Source organism: Hemitrygon akajei, chromosome 15 (assembly GCF_048418815.1).
Source record: "Hemitrygon akajei chromosome 15, sHemAka1.3, whole genome shotgun sequence".
NCBI lineage: Eukaryota > Metazoa > Chordata > Chondrichthyes > Myliobatiformes > Dasyatidae > Hemitrygon > Hemitrygon akajei.
Window position 1 is genome coordinate 2,779,266 of NC_133138.1, and position 16,558 is coordinate 2,795,823.

Consider the following 16,558-nt stretch of genomic DNA (forward strand, 5'->3'; position numbering starts at 1 on the left):
GTGACCCTCGGGCTGGCCCGGGTCCGGATTGGTGGCCCTCGGGCTGGCCCGGGTCCTGATTGGTGACCCTCGGGCTGGCCCGGGTCCTGATTGGTGACCCTCGGGATGGCCCGGGTCCTGATTGGTGGCCCTCGGGATGGCCCGGGTCCTGATTGGTGGCCCTCGGGCTGGCCCGGGTCCGGATTGGTGGCCCTCGGGATGGCCCGGGTCCTGATTGGTGACCCTCGGGCTGGCCCGGGTCCTGATTGGTGACCCTCGGGCTGGCCCGGGTCCTGATTGGTGGCCCTCGGGCTGGCCCGGGTCCGGATTGGTGGCCCTCGGGCTGGCCCGGGTCCTGATTGGAGGCCCTCGGGCTGGCCCGGGTCCTGATTGGTGACCCTCGGGCTGGCCCGGGTCCTGATTGGTGGCCCTCGGGCTGGCCCGGGTCCGGATTGGTGGCCCTCGGGCTGGCCCGGGTCCTGATTGGAGGCCCTCGGGCTGGCCCGGGTCCGGATTGGTGACCCTCGGGCTGGCCCGGGTCCGGATTGGTGACCCTCGGGCTGGCCCGGGTCCTGATTGGTGGCCCTCGGGCTGGCCCGGGTCCTGATTGGTGGCCCTCGGGCTGGCCCAGGTCCGGATTGGCTGTCTTGAGGCAGTGAATGAGAAGCTCCAAGAAGCAGTAATGGGGAAATCAGATTAATTCCCGGGTCTAGGTGAGCTGAATCCTTGGAGCTTGAGGTGTTGGTGGAGTTGGGGGAACCCAGAACTGAGGGAGAGAGAAAGGAGCTGGCGTCAGCAGGAGAGAATTGATGATAAGAATGTGGTAGAAGTGTCAACGTGGACATTCGGAAGTGAAGTTGTGCTTGACAAATTGCCAAAAGTTTCTGAGGTTGTAACTGACAGAATAGATAAGAGAGTGCAGTGAATGTGGTGTGTCTGGACTTTAGATAAATTACCACACGAGATTTTGGAAAGTTGAGTTTTGGGTATTGTCAACACGGCTTTGTGTGTGAGAAATTATATCTTACTGACTGCACGAGATTTTTTGAGGAAGTAAGAAAGATTGATGGTGACAGTGGTAGACATTGTCTGCGACGACTTTAAAAACACTAAATCCTGTATGAAAGGTTGGTGACCCAAACTCTCAGCTGGTAATTTCTCCTTCTCTCTTTTTCCATTCCCCATTCTGGTTCTCCTATTACCCATTCTCTTCTCCTCACTTTCTCATCACCTTCCTCAAGTTCTCTTCGTCCTTCCTCTTCTCCCATGGTCCACTCTCCTCTCCAACCAGATTCCTTCTTCTTCAGCACTTTACCCTTTCCACCAATCATCCCCCTTTCTCACCTCCCCAACGTCCCCCTCACCTGGTCTCACCTATCACATGCCAAATGTACTCCTCCCATTGCCCCACTCCTTATTCTGGCTTCTTCCCCTTCCGTTCCAGTCCTGATGAAGGGACTTGGCCTGAATCATCTACTGTTCATTCCTCTCCAGAGATGCTGCCTGACCTGCTGAGTTCCTCCAGCACTTTGTGTGTGTTGCTGTGGATTTCCAGCATCCACAGAATCTCTTGTGTTGATGGTCCTGAGGCGTTAAGGCATTTGTTATCCAAGGCAGGTTGGTAAACTGGGCCGCTGGTGAGAGGAGATGGTGGAAGGGTGATTTCCGGTTGAAAGTGACCAGTGGTATGCCATAGAGTGCTAAAACCTTGCTGTCTGTGGTATACATTAATAACATAAAAGTTATTTTACTGATCACACTCCTTAACCATTGCTCTTCCCCCACTAAACCCACAACACAACTCAAACACCATCTATAAATTTGTCACACAACACACAAAATGCTGGTGGAACACAGCAGGCCAGGCAGCATCTATAAGGAGAAGCACTGTCGATGTTTCGGGCCGAGACCCTTCGTCAGGACTAACTGAAAGGAAAGATAGTAAGAGATTTGAAAGTAGTGGGGGGAGGGGGAAATGCGAAATGATAGGAGAAGACCGGAGGGGGTGGGATGAAGCTAAGAGCTGGAAAGGTGATTGGCGAAAGTGATACAGAGCTGGAGAAGGGAAAGGATCATGGGACGGGAGGCCTCAGGAGAAAGAAAGGGGGGGGGGGCGGTAAGCACCAGAGGGAAATGGAGAACAGGCAAACAACTAAATATGTCAGGGATGGGGTAAGAAGGGGAGGAGGGGCAATAACAGAAGTTAGAGAAGTCAATGTTCATGCCATCAGGTTGGAGGCTACCAAGCTGGTATATAAGGTGTTGTTCCTCCAACCTGAGTTTGCATTCATCTTGACAGTAGAGGAGGCCATGGATAGACATATCAGAATGGGAATGGGATGTGGAATTAAAATGTGTGGCCACTGGTAGATCCTGCTTTCTCTGACGGACCGAGCGTTAAGTGTTCAGTGTCTCCCAGTCTGCGTCGGGTCTCACCAATATATAAAAGGCCACACTGGGAGCATTGGATGCAGTATACCACACCAGCCGACTCACAGGTGAAGTGTCGCCTCACCTGGAAGGACTGCCTGGGGCCCTGAATGGTGGTGAGGGAGGAAGTGTAAGGGCAGGTGTAGCACTTGTTCCGCTTACAAGGATAAGTGCCAGGAGGGAGATCGGTGGGAAGGGATGGGGGGGGGACGAGTGGACAAGGGAGTCGCGTAGGTAGTGATCCCTGCAGAAAGCAGAAAGAGGGGGGGAGGGAAAGATGTGCTTGGTAGTGGGATCCCGTTGGAGGTGGTGGAAGTTACGGAGAATTATACGTTGGACCTGGAGGCTGGTGGGGTGGTAGGTGAGGACAAGGGGCATCTTTCCCTCCCGGAGCACCAGAGGCCGAGGGGAGATCTGATCAAGATTTATAAGATTATAAGAGGCATCGATAGTCGACAGGGAGTATCTGTTTCCCAAGGCTAAAATGTCTCTTACCAGAGGACATGCATTGAAGGTGGAAGGGAGTAGTTCAAGGGGGTTGTGGGGGGGGCAAGTATTTTACTCAGAGAGTGGTGGATACCTGGAATGCGCTACTTGGTAAGGTGGTAGAGGCAAATAGAGACTTTTAAGTTGCATTTGGAGAAGCACATGGAAGACAAAGGGAGATGGACGTGGTGGAGGTAGGAGGGATTAATGTTTTTGATTTGCTTTTTAACCGTTTGCACCTTATGGGCCGAATGGTGTTCCTGTGCTGTACTGTTCTATGACACAACTATCATTGGTAGGATATCAGATGGTGACAAGGAGTGAGATAGATCAGCTGGGTGAGTCATTCCCAACAACAGCCTTGCATTCAACGTCAGTAAGACCAAGGGATTGACTGTGTTCTTCAGGGAGGGGAAGTCAAGGGAACACACACCATCCTCATTGAAGGGTCACCATCAGTTTCAAGTTCATGGGTATCAACATTTCTGAGGATCTATCCTGGGCCCAACACATTGAGGATATATTTCATTAGGAGTTTGCGGAAACTTGGTATGTCACCAAAGACGCTCACAAATTTCTACTATGGAGAGCATTTTAAATGGGTGCATCACCGTCTGCTATGGAGAGGCCACTGCACAAGATTGAAAAATGCTGCAGAAAGTTGTAAACTCAGCCAGCTCCATCACGGGCACTGGCCTCCCCAGCACTGAGGACTCCTTCAAAAGGTGATGCCTTAAAATGGCAGCATCCATCATCAAGGACCTCCTCACCCAGGACATGCCCTCTTCTCATTACTACCATCAGGGAGGAGGTACAGGAGCCTGAAAACACAGACTTAATGATTCCAGAACAGCTTCTTCCTCTCTGCCATCCGATTTCTGTATGGACAATGAACCCATGAACACTTCCTGTTTGTTTTCTTTATTTTTGCATGACATATTTAATTTATTTCTTTATATATAATGTACTGCTGGCACAAAACAACATATTTCATGACATATGCCAGTGATTCTGAATGTGAAGGTTGACCAAGACCTCAGCAGGATGTAGATCAGATGCAGCATTGGTGGGTGAGATATAATCTGATCTGTACAAGACGATGCATTTCAGGCAGTCAGGGCGGTGTGAACACAGAGGAATGTTGACCACATGAAAACCCCTCAATCCCTGGAGATGAAACCGGTGGAGCAGGTGGTGAATGCACGTGACATGTTTTCCTTTATAGATTCAGGCACAGAATATAAGACTTGGGACATCATGTTGCAACTTCAAAACAATTTTAAAAACGGAGGTACAAAGGGGTGTGGAAGTCCTTGTGCAGGATTCCCTAAAGGTTAAATTACAGGTTCAGTCAGGTGTCACAAAGGCAATGCAGCGTTAGCATTCATTTCCAAAGGGCTAGAATGTAAAAGCAAGGACGTAGTGCTGAGGCTCTATAAGGCATTGGGAATATTGTGATCAATCTTGGGCCCCTCTTCTAAGAAAGAATGTGCTGACGTTGGAGAGGGTCCAGAAGACGTTCATGAGAATGATTCCAGGAATGAAAGGGTTAACATATGAGGGGTGTTTGATGGCTCTGGGCCTGTTCTCATTGGAGAATGAGGGGGATCTCACTGAAACCTATCAAATATTGAAAGACCTCTATAGAGTGGACGTGGAGAGGATGTTTCCTATAGTGGGGGAATCTAGGACCAGAGGGCACAGCCCCAAAATAGAGAAACATCCATTTAGGAAATGAGGAGAAATTTCTTTAGCCAGAGGGAAGAGAATCTGTGGAAATAATTGCCACAAATGGCTGTGGAGGCCAAGTCATTGGGTAACTTAAAGTGGAGGTTGATAAAATCTTGATTAATCAGGGTGTCAAAGGTTACAGGGAGAAGGCAGGAGAATGGGGTTGAGAGGGATAATAAATCAGCCGTGGTGATGGAATGGTGGAGCAGACTCAACGGATTGAATGGCCTCATTCTGTGCCTATGTCTTATGATTATGCCAGACGTGCAGAGTTGTGTGCATTTCTGACCAGCACACTGTAAGGTGGGTGCAGGTGAGGTTTACCAAAAACAGGAGGGTGTGGGTTTAAGGTGAGAGGAAGAAGGTTTAAAGGGGATCTGAAGAGTGAGTTTTTCCACACAGAGAGAGGGCGTTATCTGAAACTCACTGCCAGAGGAGCTGGTGCAATCAGATACATACAGACACATTTAGACAGACATCAAAATAGCTAAGCTTTAGAGAAGCTGCAAAGGAGATTTACCAAGCTTCTGCATGGATTAGACAGCCCATCTTATGAGGATAGGGTAAGCAAGCCAGGACTTTTCTCTTTGGAGCAAAGGAGCATGAAGGTGACTTGATAGAGTTGAGATGATAAGAGGCACTGATCAAGTGGACAGTCAGAGACTTTTTCCCAGAGTATAAATGGCTGATATGAGGGGGCATAATTTTAAGGTGATTGGAGGAAAGTATAGGGGGATATCAGTGGTAGCTTTGTTTTTACACCGAGTGGTAGGTGTGTGGAATGCCCTGCCAGGGATGGTGGTAGAGGCAGAAAATTAGGGATATTTACGAAATTCTTAGACAGACACATGCCTGATAGAAAAATGAAGGGTTACGTGGAAGGGAAGGGTTAGATCTTAGAGCAGGTTAAAGGGTTGGTACAACATTGTGGGCCGAAGGGCCCGTACTAATTTGTAGTACTCTACATTTATTAGGTGTAAAGAGATACGGTCCTAATGTCTGCAAATAAGATGGGCGTAGTGGGACGTGGTGGCTGAAGGGCCTGTAACTGTGCTATCCCACTCTGTGACACAACATTGGGGGGGGGGGGGGGGACAGTAGGTAATTTGTTAGTTTAGGCGTTGGTGACCAGATGGAAAACTGACCATCAGGGACTGGTGGTCCTCGGCTTGGGTGGGGGGGGGGAGGTCAGTGTCCAGAGGTTTACGCAGGGTCACTATCTCAGCACAGGGAGAAATATATTTACAGTACTGGGTGCGGGGGACACAGAGAGTGGGGGAGGTCGGCAGACAGTGGACGGGAAGATGGAAAATAATGAACAGATTCAATGAGGAGTGACTGATAGGTAAGAAAACAAGCAAGTCAAGCAATATCTGCTGAGGCCAGCGAGATCAATGGGACAGGTCGAGATGGTTTGAGGGGCAGAAGTGTGGAGTAGTTAACGAGTTACACAGCACAAAAACAGGCCATTCAGCCCATCTCATCCATGCTGACTGTGCTGCCCTGTCAGTCGGTCCCATCTGCATGCATTTGGCCCAAAGTCCCTTGAAACCCCCACCCCTTCCCCATCCACCCAGTTATCTATAACAGAGACTCTGCAGATGCTGGAAATCCAGATCAACACATAAAATGCTGGAGGAACTCAACAGGTCAGGCAGCATCTATGGAAAGGAACAGTCAATGTTTCTGGCCAATACCCTTCTTCAGGACCAGAACAGAAGGGAGAAGACACCAGAATAAGAAAGTGGGGGAAGGGATGGAAGATTAGCTGGAAAGTGATAGGTGAAGCCAGGTGGGTGGGACAGGTCAGGGATGGAGAGGAAGGTATCTGATAGGAGAGGAATGTGGACCATGAGAGAAAAGGAAGGAGAAGGGGACCTGGGGGAGGTGACAGGCAGGTGAGAAGAAGAGTTCAGAGTGGGGAATTGAAGAAAAGGGAAGGAAGAGGAAGAAAAATTACCCAAAGGAAAAACCAAGGTAGATGCTATCAGGTTGGAGACTACCTATAGCTATTAAGATGGGTTTTAAACATTGCCAACACGTACACCACAGCCAGTGTTTCTGACAGCTCATTCCAAATATACAGCACCCAATACCCCCTTTGAAATTTTTAACTTTATTTTGTTTAGAGATAGCGCATAGTAACAAACCCCTGCCACCCAGTTACACCCATGTGGCCGATGAACCTACTAACCCTTTGGAATGTGGGAGGAAATGCAGTCACGGGAAGAGTGCACAAGCTCCTTACAGACAGGAGATGGAATGGAGCCCCGGTCGCTAGCGGTGTAAAGAGGCACGCTAACCGCTACGTTATCACAGCGGTCCCCAAAGACCGGGCCGCAAAGCATGTGCCACCAGGCCGTGAGGAAACGATATGATTTGGCGATATGAAACGATATGAGTCCGCTGCACCTTTCCTCATTCCCTGTCATGCCCACTGTTGAACTTGAACGTACACGAGGTCATCAGTCACCTAAACACAGTGATACCCTCGCGCCAGGGATCACTGGTTGGCCTCAGGTGGCCGGTGAGAAGTGCCGTTGCTACTGGCCTGGAGCGCGGACAGATCGGCGCCGCCTCTAAACCTGTTTAGCACACCGAATGTTTGTGGGGAACCCGGTGCTAAAATATTCGCAGACGACCTAATTCAGGCTCAGGGTTTCGTAAGTAGCAGAGCAGCTACCTCACTGCGATCTACTGAAAGTCATCCCTCGAGCCAAACTTTTGTTGGCCGATAGATCCTACCTACCTACGGGGGCGGGGGGGGCACCCTGTCGCACTCCTTGCTTAGTTGGTCGCTCTCTGGACTGCGACCGCCGCGGCCCCGGTACGGGGATGTCCAGCCCTGACCTTGTCCTCTCACCCCACCCATGACCAGCCACACCTGGCCAAGGCGTCTGGTGGCGAGCAGGCGGGCGGGAGGCTGGAGTTCGGGCCCGGAGGCTGACTAATAAGGTAATGAAGCCTCATTGCCTCAAAGCTGCTTTGATACCTTGAGTCCAAGCACCCTGAACTTACAGACAAACCCGTTGTTGAGTTTTATGAGCAAGTGGGACAGAAGCAAGAGCTGATAGCCACGAAAACTAAATTGCGGAATAGACTGAACATAAGGAACCTGCTTCGAGTATCGCTGTATTCTAGTTGTGTTTAACACCCCCCGTTGGCCTGTCAGCAAGAATATTGTCAATATTAAACCGGTCCACTGTGTCAAAAAAGGTTGGTGACCCCTGCGTTATTGTGCCATCCTAACACTAGAGAGGCAAATCTCTCATCTGATCTTAAATCTACAGGATGTCTTCTTGTTTTTAGCACCCCTCCCTGGGAAAAAGACTCTGTACCCCTTGTGATCTGTCAGGTCACCCCTCAATCTCCTACACTCCAGCAAATAAATTCCTAGCTTATGTAGCGTCTCCTTGTAAATCAGACCCCTAAAGTCCAAGGGAAACGCCATGGACAGTCCAAATCCCAGCTGCAAAAAAGAGAACACATTTCAGGACATATGTCAGTGATAACCACCCTGACAACCAATTCATGTTCCTCATCCCAGGCTCCAGCTGAAGGCCGGATCTTTACTATGTGACAGCTCCATGGAAAAGGCAGGGAGAAGATCCAGACACAACAAATTGAAAACTTCAACTCCGTCACTCGTGAGGAACAAGTTCTGTTGATGTGGCAATCTGTAACTCTGACATGGACAGTCCCAAGGCCAGCTCTGAAAGGTAGAGGGTTGGACGTGGGGCTTGCAACCCCATCCCGTAACAATCCAGAGCTACTGAAGCTCCCTGGGACAGGAAGGATCTTCACTCAGAAAGCATGAACAGTGGTGTGGAGAAAGCAGAAGCCGTGGGTCTGGTCACCTTCGGCCCAGGACAGAGGACTCTGGCGAGCTGCTACCAGCAGCCTATGCCCCAGTAAGGGTGACAGGCCTCAGGAGTCCAGACAACATGCGGGTAAACCTGAGAGTGTCAGGGATGGGCTGTGGACTAGCTGCTCAACTCCAGGGTACCTGACATGAGAGCAAGGGTAGGTACTGTGAGGAAGCACGGCTCAGGGACAGGAGTAGGGTTAACCTGGACACCACACCTTGTCCAGCATCACTCGACCCCAGGCAAGAAAGTCTGCTGACAAATGGGAGGCAACCATGCACAGCAAGATCCCACTAACAAGTTAAATAAACATCGATAACACACAAGATGCTGGCAATCCAGAGCAACACACACAAAATGCCACAGGAACTCAACAGGTCAGGCGGCATCTATGGGAATGAATAAACAGTCGACATTTCAAAATGAGACCCTTCTTCAGACCTGGAAAGGAAGTTGGCAGGAGACAGAACAAGAAAGTGAAGGAGGGGGTGAAGTGAGACACTAGGAGGGGATAGATGAGAACAGGTGAGGGGGAAGATGGGTGGGTGGGTGGGGGAGGGGGATGAAGTGAGACACTGGGAGGTGATAGGTGAGACCAGGTGAGGGGGAAGGTGGATGAAGTGAGACACTGGGAGGTGATAGGTGAGACCAGTTGAGGGGGAAGGTGGGTGGGTGGGGAGGGGGATGAAGTGAGACACTGGGAGGTGATAGGTGAGACCAGGTGAGGGGAAAGGTGGGTGGGTGGAGAAGGAGGATGAAGTGAGACACTGGGAGGTGATAGGTGAGACCAGGTGAGGGGAAAGGTGGGTGGGTGGAGAAGGAGGATGAAGTGAGACACTGGGAGGTGATAGGTGAGACCAGGTGAGGGGGAAGGTGGGTGGGTGGGGAGGAGGATGAAGTGAGACACTGGGAGGTGATAGGTGAGACCAGGTGAGGGGGAAGGTGGGTGTGTGGGGAGGGGATGAAGTGAGACACTGGGAGGTGATAGGTGAGACCAGTTGAGGGGGAAGGTGGGTGGGTGGGGAGGGGGATGAAGTGAGACACTGGGAGGTGATAGGTGAGACCAGGTGAGGGGAAAGGTGGGTGGGTGGAGAAGGAGGATGAAGTGAGACACTGGGAGGTGATAGGTGAGACCAGGTGAGGGGGAAGGTGGGTGGGTGGGGAGGAGGATGAAGTGAGACACTGGGAGGTGATAGGTGAGACCAGGTGAGGGGGAAGGTGGGTGGGTGGAGAAGGAGGATGAAGTGAGACACTGGGAGGTGATAGGTGAGACCAGTTGAGGGGGAAGGGGATGAAGTGAGACACTGGGAGGTGATAGGTGAGACCAGGTGAGGGGGAAGGTGGGTGGGTGGGGAGGGGGATGAAGTGAGACACTGGGAGTTGATAGGTGAGACCAGGTGAGGGGGAAGGTGGGTGGGTGGAGAAGGAGGATGAAGTGAGACACTGGGAGGTGATAGGTGAGACCAGGTGAGGGGGAAGGTGGGTGGGTGGGTGATGAAGTGAGACACTGGGAGGTGATAGGTGAGACCAGGTGAGGGGGAAGGTGGGTGGGTGGGGAGGGGATGAAGTGAGACACTGGGAGGTGATAGGTGAGACCAGGTGAGGGGGAATGTGGGTTGGTGGGCGAGGGGGGATGAAGTGAGACACTGGGAGGTGATAGGTGAGACCAGGTGAGGGGGAAGGTGGGTGGGTGGGTGATGAAGTGAGACACTGGGAGGTGATAGGTGAGACCAGGTGAGGGGGAAGGTGGGTGGGTGGGGAGGGGATGAAGTGAGACACTGGGAGGTGATAGGTGAGACCAGGTGAGGGGGAATGTGGGTTGGTGGGCGAGGGGGGATGAAGTGAGACACTGGGAGGTGATAGGTGAGACCAGGTGAGGGGGAAGGTGGGTGGGTGGGGGAGGGAGATGAAGTGAGACACTGGGAGGTGATAGGTGAGACCAGGTGAGGGGGAAGGTGGATGAAGTGAGACACTGGGAGGTGATAGGTGAGACCAGGTGAGGGGGAAGGTGGGTGGGTGGGGGAGGGGGATGAAGTGAGACACTGGGAGGTGATAGGTGAGACCAGGTGAGGGGGAAGGTGGGTGGGTGGGGGAGGGGGATGAAGTGAGACACTGGGAGGTGATAGGTGAGACCAGGTGAGGGGGAAGGTGGGTGGGTGGGGGAGGGGGATGAAGTGAGACACTGGGAGGTGATAGGTGAGACCAGGTGAGGGGGAAGGTGGGTGGGTGGGGGAGGGAGATGAAGTGAGACACTGGGAGGTGATAGGTGAGACCAGGTGAGGGGGAAGGTGGATGAAGTGTGACACTGGGAGGTGATAGGTTGGACCAGGTGAGGGGGATGAAGTGAGACACTGGGAGGTGATAGGTTGGACCAGGTGAGGGGGATGAAGTGAGACACTGGGAGGTGATAGGTGAGACCAGGTGAGGGGGAAGGTGGGTGGGTGGGGGAGAGGGAGGATGAAGTGAGACACTGGGAGGTGATAGGTGAGACCAGGTGAGGGGGAAGGTGGGTGGGTGGGGAGGGGGATGAAGTGAGACACTGGGAGGTGATAGGTGAGACCAGGTGAGGGGGAAGGTGGGTGGGTGGGGGAGAGGGAGGATGAAGTGAGACACTGGGAGGTGCTAGGTGAGACCAGGTGAGGGGGAAGGTGGGTTGGTGGGGGAGAGGGAGGATGAAGTGAGACACTGGGAGGTGACAGGTGAGACCAGGTGAGGGGGAAGGTGGTTTGGTGGGGGAGAGGGAGGATGAAGTGAGACACTGGGAGGTGACAGGTGGAAAAGGTAAAGGGCTGGAGAGGAAGGAATCTGACCGGAGGAAGAGTGACCGTGGGAGAAGGGGGAAGACGAAGGGAAATCTAACCCTAAATCTAAACTGACCCCCACATCAGCAACAGCTGGGAGATGGTGAGACCAGTCCGTCGCCTGACTGGTCAGACCAGTGACTGACCATTAGAGACAGAGTGATCATTGCCGGCAGCTCCACTGCTCTGACACTGACATGTGACGAAGTTGCTCAGGGTTTAATCGGCAGAAATAAACCATCATATGGTTATTTTGAGAAAACTCAAGTCAACACTTCCCCTTTCAACCACCCCCCACCACTGCTCGATTCACCCCAGAATATTGATGCTTTCAAATCATTCTGTAGCTTGTCCCAAACTGTGATACCCTTCCCTCTCCTACAACCCTCCATATCAGTAAAAACCAATCAAAACCCTCATGTCCCTATAACCCCTGTACTCCTCCCTCTCTATAAGCACCTCTGTCTCCTTCACCCTTTCATCTTCTCTGTAACCCCCTCTGACTCCTCTACCCTCTCATCTTCTCTAGAACCCCTCTCACTGTAACCCCTCTGACCCCTACACCCCCTCTCACCTCTACACCCCTCTCATTGTAACCCCCCTGACCCCAACACCCTTCCCTGTCTCTGTAACCCCCCCAACCCCTCCGCCCCTCCCTGTCTCTGTAATCCTTTCCAGTCCCTACATCCCTACCCACCTCTGTAATCCTCTCCGGTCCTAACACTCCTCCTCTGACCAATTAAGAACCACTGTCTTAAATATACATAAGGACTTGGCCTCCATGGCTTTCTGTGGCAATGAATTCCACAGATTCACCACTCTCTGGCTAAAGAGATTTGTCTGTTCTGAAAGGGCACCCCTCTATGTTGAGGCTGTGTCTCTGGTCCTAGACTCCCCCACCATAGGAAACATCCTCCCCACAACCACTCTATCTGTGTCCTCTGGTCCTAGACTCCCCCACTATAGGAAACATCCTCTCCACATCCACTCTATCTGTGTCCTCTGGTCCTAGACTCCCCCACTATAGGAAACATCCTCTCCACATCCACTCTATCTGTGTCCTCTGGTCCTAGACTCCCCCACTATAGGAAACATCCTCTCCACATCCACTCTATCTGTGTCCTCTGGTCCTAGACTCCCCCACTATAGGAAACATCTTCTCCACAACCACTCTATCTGTGTCCTCTGGTCCTAGACTCCCCCACTATAGGAAACATCCTCTCCACATCCACTCTATCTGTGTCCTCTGGTCCTAGACTCCCCCACTATAGGAAACATCCTCTCCTCATCCACTCTATCTGTGTCCTCTGGTCCTAGACTCCCCTACTATAGGAAACATCCTCTCCTCATCCACTCTACCTGTGTCCTCTGGTCCTAGACTCCCCCACCATAGGAAACATCCTCTCCACATCCGCTCTATCTGTGGTCCTAGACTCCCCCACTATAGGAAACATCCTCTCCTCATCCACTCTACCTGTGTCCTCTGGTCCTAGACTCCCCCACTATAGGAAACATCCTCCCCACATCCACTCTATCTGTGTCCTCTGGTCCTAGACTCCCCCACTATAGGAAACATCCTCTCCACATCCACTCTATCTGTGTCCTCTGGTCCTAGACTCCCCCACTATAGGAAACATCCTCTCCACATCCACTCTATCTGTGTCCTCTGGTCCTAGACTCCCCCACTATAGGAAACATCCTCTCCACATCCACTCTATCTGTGGTCCTAGACTCCCCCACTATAGGAAACATCCTCCCCACATCCACTCTATCTGTGTCCTCTGGTCCTAGACTCCCCCACAATAGGAAACATCCTCTCCTCATCCACTCTATCTGTGTCCTCTGGTCCTAGACTCCCCCACTATAGGAAACATCCTCTCCACATCCACTCTATCTGTGTCCTCTGGTCCTAGACTCCCCACCATAGGAAACATCCTCTCTACATCCACTCTATCTGTGTCCACTGGTCCTAGACTCCCCCACTACAGGAAACATCCTCTCCACATCCACTCTATCTGTGTCCTCTGGTCCTAGACTCCCCCACTACAGGAAACATCCTCTCCACATCCACTCTATCTGTGTCCTCTGGTCCTAGACTCCCCCACTATAGGAAACATCCTCTCCACATCCACTCTATCTGTGTCCTCTGGTCCTAGACTCCCCACTATAGGAAACATCCTCTCCACATCCACTCTGTCTGTGTCCTCTGGTCCTAGACTCCCCACCATAGGAAACATCCTCTCCTCATCCACTCTATCAAGTCCTTTCACTGTTCAATAGGTTTCAATGAGGTCATCTTTCATTCTTCTAAATTCCAGTGAATACAGGCCCAGAACCATCAAACGTTCTTCATATGACAAGCCATTCAATCCTGGAATCATTTTCGTGAACCTCTTTGAACCCTCTCTATTTCAGCATATCCTTTATAAGAAAAGGGGCTCAAATCTGCCTACAATACTCCAAGAAAGGCTTCACCAGTGCTTTGTAAAGTCTCAACATTACATCCTTGCTTTTATATTCTAGTCCTCTTGAAATGAATGCTAACATTTAATTTGCCTTCCTCATCACAGACTCAACCTGCAAATTAACCTTTAGAATCCTGCACAAGGACTCCCAAGTCCCTTTGCACTTCAGTTTTTTTGAATGTTCTCTCCATTTAGAAAATGATCAACCTTTTAACTTCTACCAAAGTGCATGACCGTACACTTCCCCACACTGTGTTCCATCTGCCTCTTCTATGCCCATTCTCCTAAACTGTCTAAATCCTTCAGTAGCCTCTGCAATTTCTCAAAAACTGAAATCACTGACACAATGTAAAACGAACCAGTCGCAAACACAGACCCCAGTGGAATGCCAATAGTCACTGGCAGCCAACCAGATAAGGCTCCCATTATTCCCACTCCTTGCCTCCTGCCAATCAGCCACTGCTTAATCCTTGCTAGAATCCTTCCTGTAATCCCATGGGCTCACAGTTTGCTAAACAGCCTCATGTGTGGCACCTTGTCAAAGGCCTTCTGAAAATCCAAGTACAGCACATCTAATGATTCTCCTTTGTCTATCCTGCTTGTTATTTCTTCAAAGGAATCCAACAGATTTGTCAAGGCAGATTTTTCCCTGAAGAAACCATGCTGACTACGGCTGACTAGGTGCCTCCAAGAAACACAAAACCACATCATTTATAATCGACTCCAGCATCTTCCCCACCACTGAGGTCAGTGGAACTGGCCTATAGTTTCCTTTCTTTTCTGGCCCCTTAAACTCTCCTTGTCTCTATGACCCCACATCCCCAGCCCCTACACCCCACCCTGTCCCTGTAACCCCTGCACCCTTCCCCGTCTCTGTGAGCCCCCTCCGGACCCTACACCCCTCCTCATCTCTGTGAGCTCCCCTCTGGACCCTACACCCCTCCCCGTCTCTGTGAGCCCCCTCCGGACCCTACACCCCTCCCCGTCTCTGTGAGCCCCCTCCGGACCCTACACCCCTCCCCGTCTCTGTGAGCCCCCCTCCGGACCCTACACCCCTCCCCGTCTCTGTGAGCTCCCCTCTGGACCCTACACCCCTTCCCGTCTCTGTGAGCCCCCTCCGGACCCTACACCCCTCCCCATCTCTGTGAGCCCCCCTCCGGACCCTACACCCCTCCCCGTCTCTGTGAGCTCCCCTCTGGACCCTACACCCCTCCCCGTCTCTGTGAGCCCCCACTGGCCCCAACACCCCTCCCCGTCTCTGTGAGCCCCCTCCGGACCCTACACCCCTCCCCGTCTCTGTGAGCTCCCCTCTGGACCCTACACCCCTCCCCGTCTCTGTGAGCCCCCTCCGGACCCTACACCCCTTCCCGTCTCTGTGAGCCCCCACTGGCCCCAACACCCCTCCCCATCTCTGTGAGCCCCCTCCGGACGCTACACCCCTCCCCATCTCTGTGACCCCCCACTGGCCCCAACACCCCTCCCCGTCTCTGTGAGCCCCCTCCGGACCCTACACCCTCCCCGTCTCTGTGAGCTCCCCTCTGGACCCTACACCCCTCCCCGTCTCTGTGAGCCCCCCTCTGGACCCTACACCAGGAGGAGGGAGGGGTGGAGGAGAAGGGAGACTGGGGACGGGATAGGGGAGGTGGTCGGGGTAGGAGGGAATGAGATGAAGCACATGACAGGAGAGGTGAGAGGACGGGAATGCAAGTGAATGTGGATGGGGGGTGCCGAGATGTTGATGTGCTGGGGACGCAGTATCGGTCCGTTTCCCGGGGATGTAGGGAACCGCATTGACTGCGTAAACAAGAGGGTTGCGGCTGCGGATGCGGATGGGTCAGGTGCAGGTTGATCGGGACGCGGAGCTGTTGCAGGACCGCTGCGGATGGGATGCGAACCGGGGCAAACGGTAAGCGGGTAGGTTGCGGTACGGATGCGGGTCTCCGGATGCCCGGGTACCGGGCTGCGGGCTCACCTCTGTCCCGCGGATCTGCCACTCTCCGCCGCTTCACACAAAGCCAAAGATGGCCGCCCCGCCCCGCTCCGCAGCCGCAGCGCCGAGCGAAGCGTCTCCGGAACGCGCTCCCTCCCCTCGACCCGGGGCCCGGGCGGCCAGACAACCCCCGCACTGAGGGAGCGCTGCGCGGCGCCGTGGGAGGGCGGGACTGAGGGAGGGGTAGGCCTGAGGGAGGGTCACACTGTGGGAGGGGCGGGACTGAGGGAGGGTCGCACCGTGGGAGGGGCGGGACTGAGGGAGGGGTAGGCCTGAGGGAGGGTCACACCGTGGGAGGGCGGGACTGAGGGAGGGGTAGGCCTGAGGGAGGGTCACACTGTGGGAGGGGCGGGACTGAGGGAGGGGTAGGCCTGAGGGAGGGTCACACTGTGGGAGGGGTAGGCCTGAGGGAGGGTCACACTGTGGGAGGGGCGGGACTGAGGGAGGGGTAGGCCTGAGGGAGGGTCACACTGTGGGAGGGGCGGTACTGAGGGAGGGTCTCACTGTGGGAGGGGTGCTACTGAGGGTGGGTCACACTGTGGGGTTTGGTACTGAGGGAGGGTCACACTGTGGTGGGGGTGGTACCGAGGGAGGGTCGCACTGTGGGAGGGGTGGTACTGAGGGAGGGTCACACTGTGGGAGGGCGGTACTGAGGGAGGGTAGTACTTTAAGAGGGGAGGTACTGAGGTAGGGTCGCACTGTGGAAGGGGCGTTACTGAGGGCCGGTAGTACTTTAAGAGGGGCAGTACTGAGGTAAGGTCACTATAGGAGGGGCAGTGGTGAAGACACTAGGTTGAGGAAAGACCACGA

The 16,558-nt window shown here is 53.1% G+C and overlaps 1 protein-coding gene across 2 annotated transcripts in view; it reads right to left on the bottom strand.

The window, feature by feature from the left end:
- Positions 1–15,903, bottom strand: part of LOC140739100 (cytoplasmic FMR1-interacting protein 2) — a 156,129-nt gene extending 140,226 nt beyond the window's left edge. Inside the window, exon 1 of one of the 2 annotated variants that reach the window (XM_073067057.1) lies at positions 15,731–15,903. The gene's annotated coding sequence lies outside the window, so the exon portion shown is untranslated. The remainder of the gene's footprint in view (positions 1–15,730) is intronic. The other variant, XM_073067053.1, reaches the window with a different exon arrangement.
- Positions 15,904–16,558: the final 655 nt, after the last annotated feature.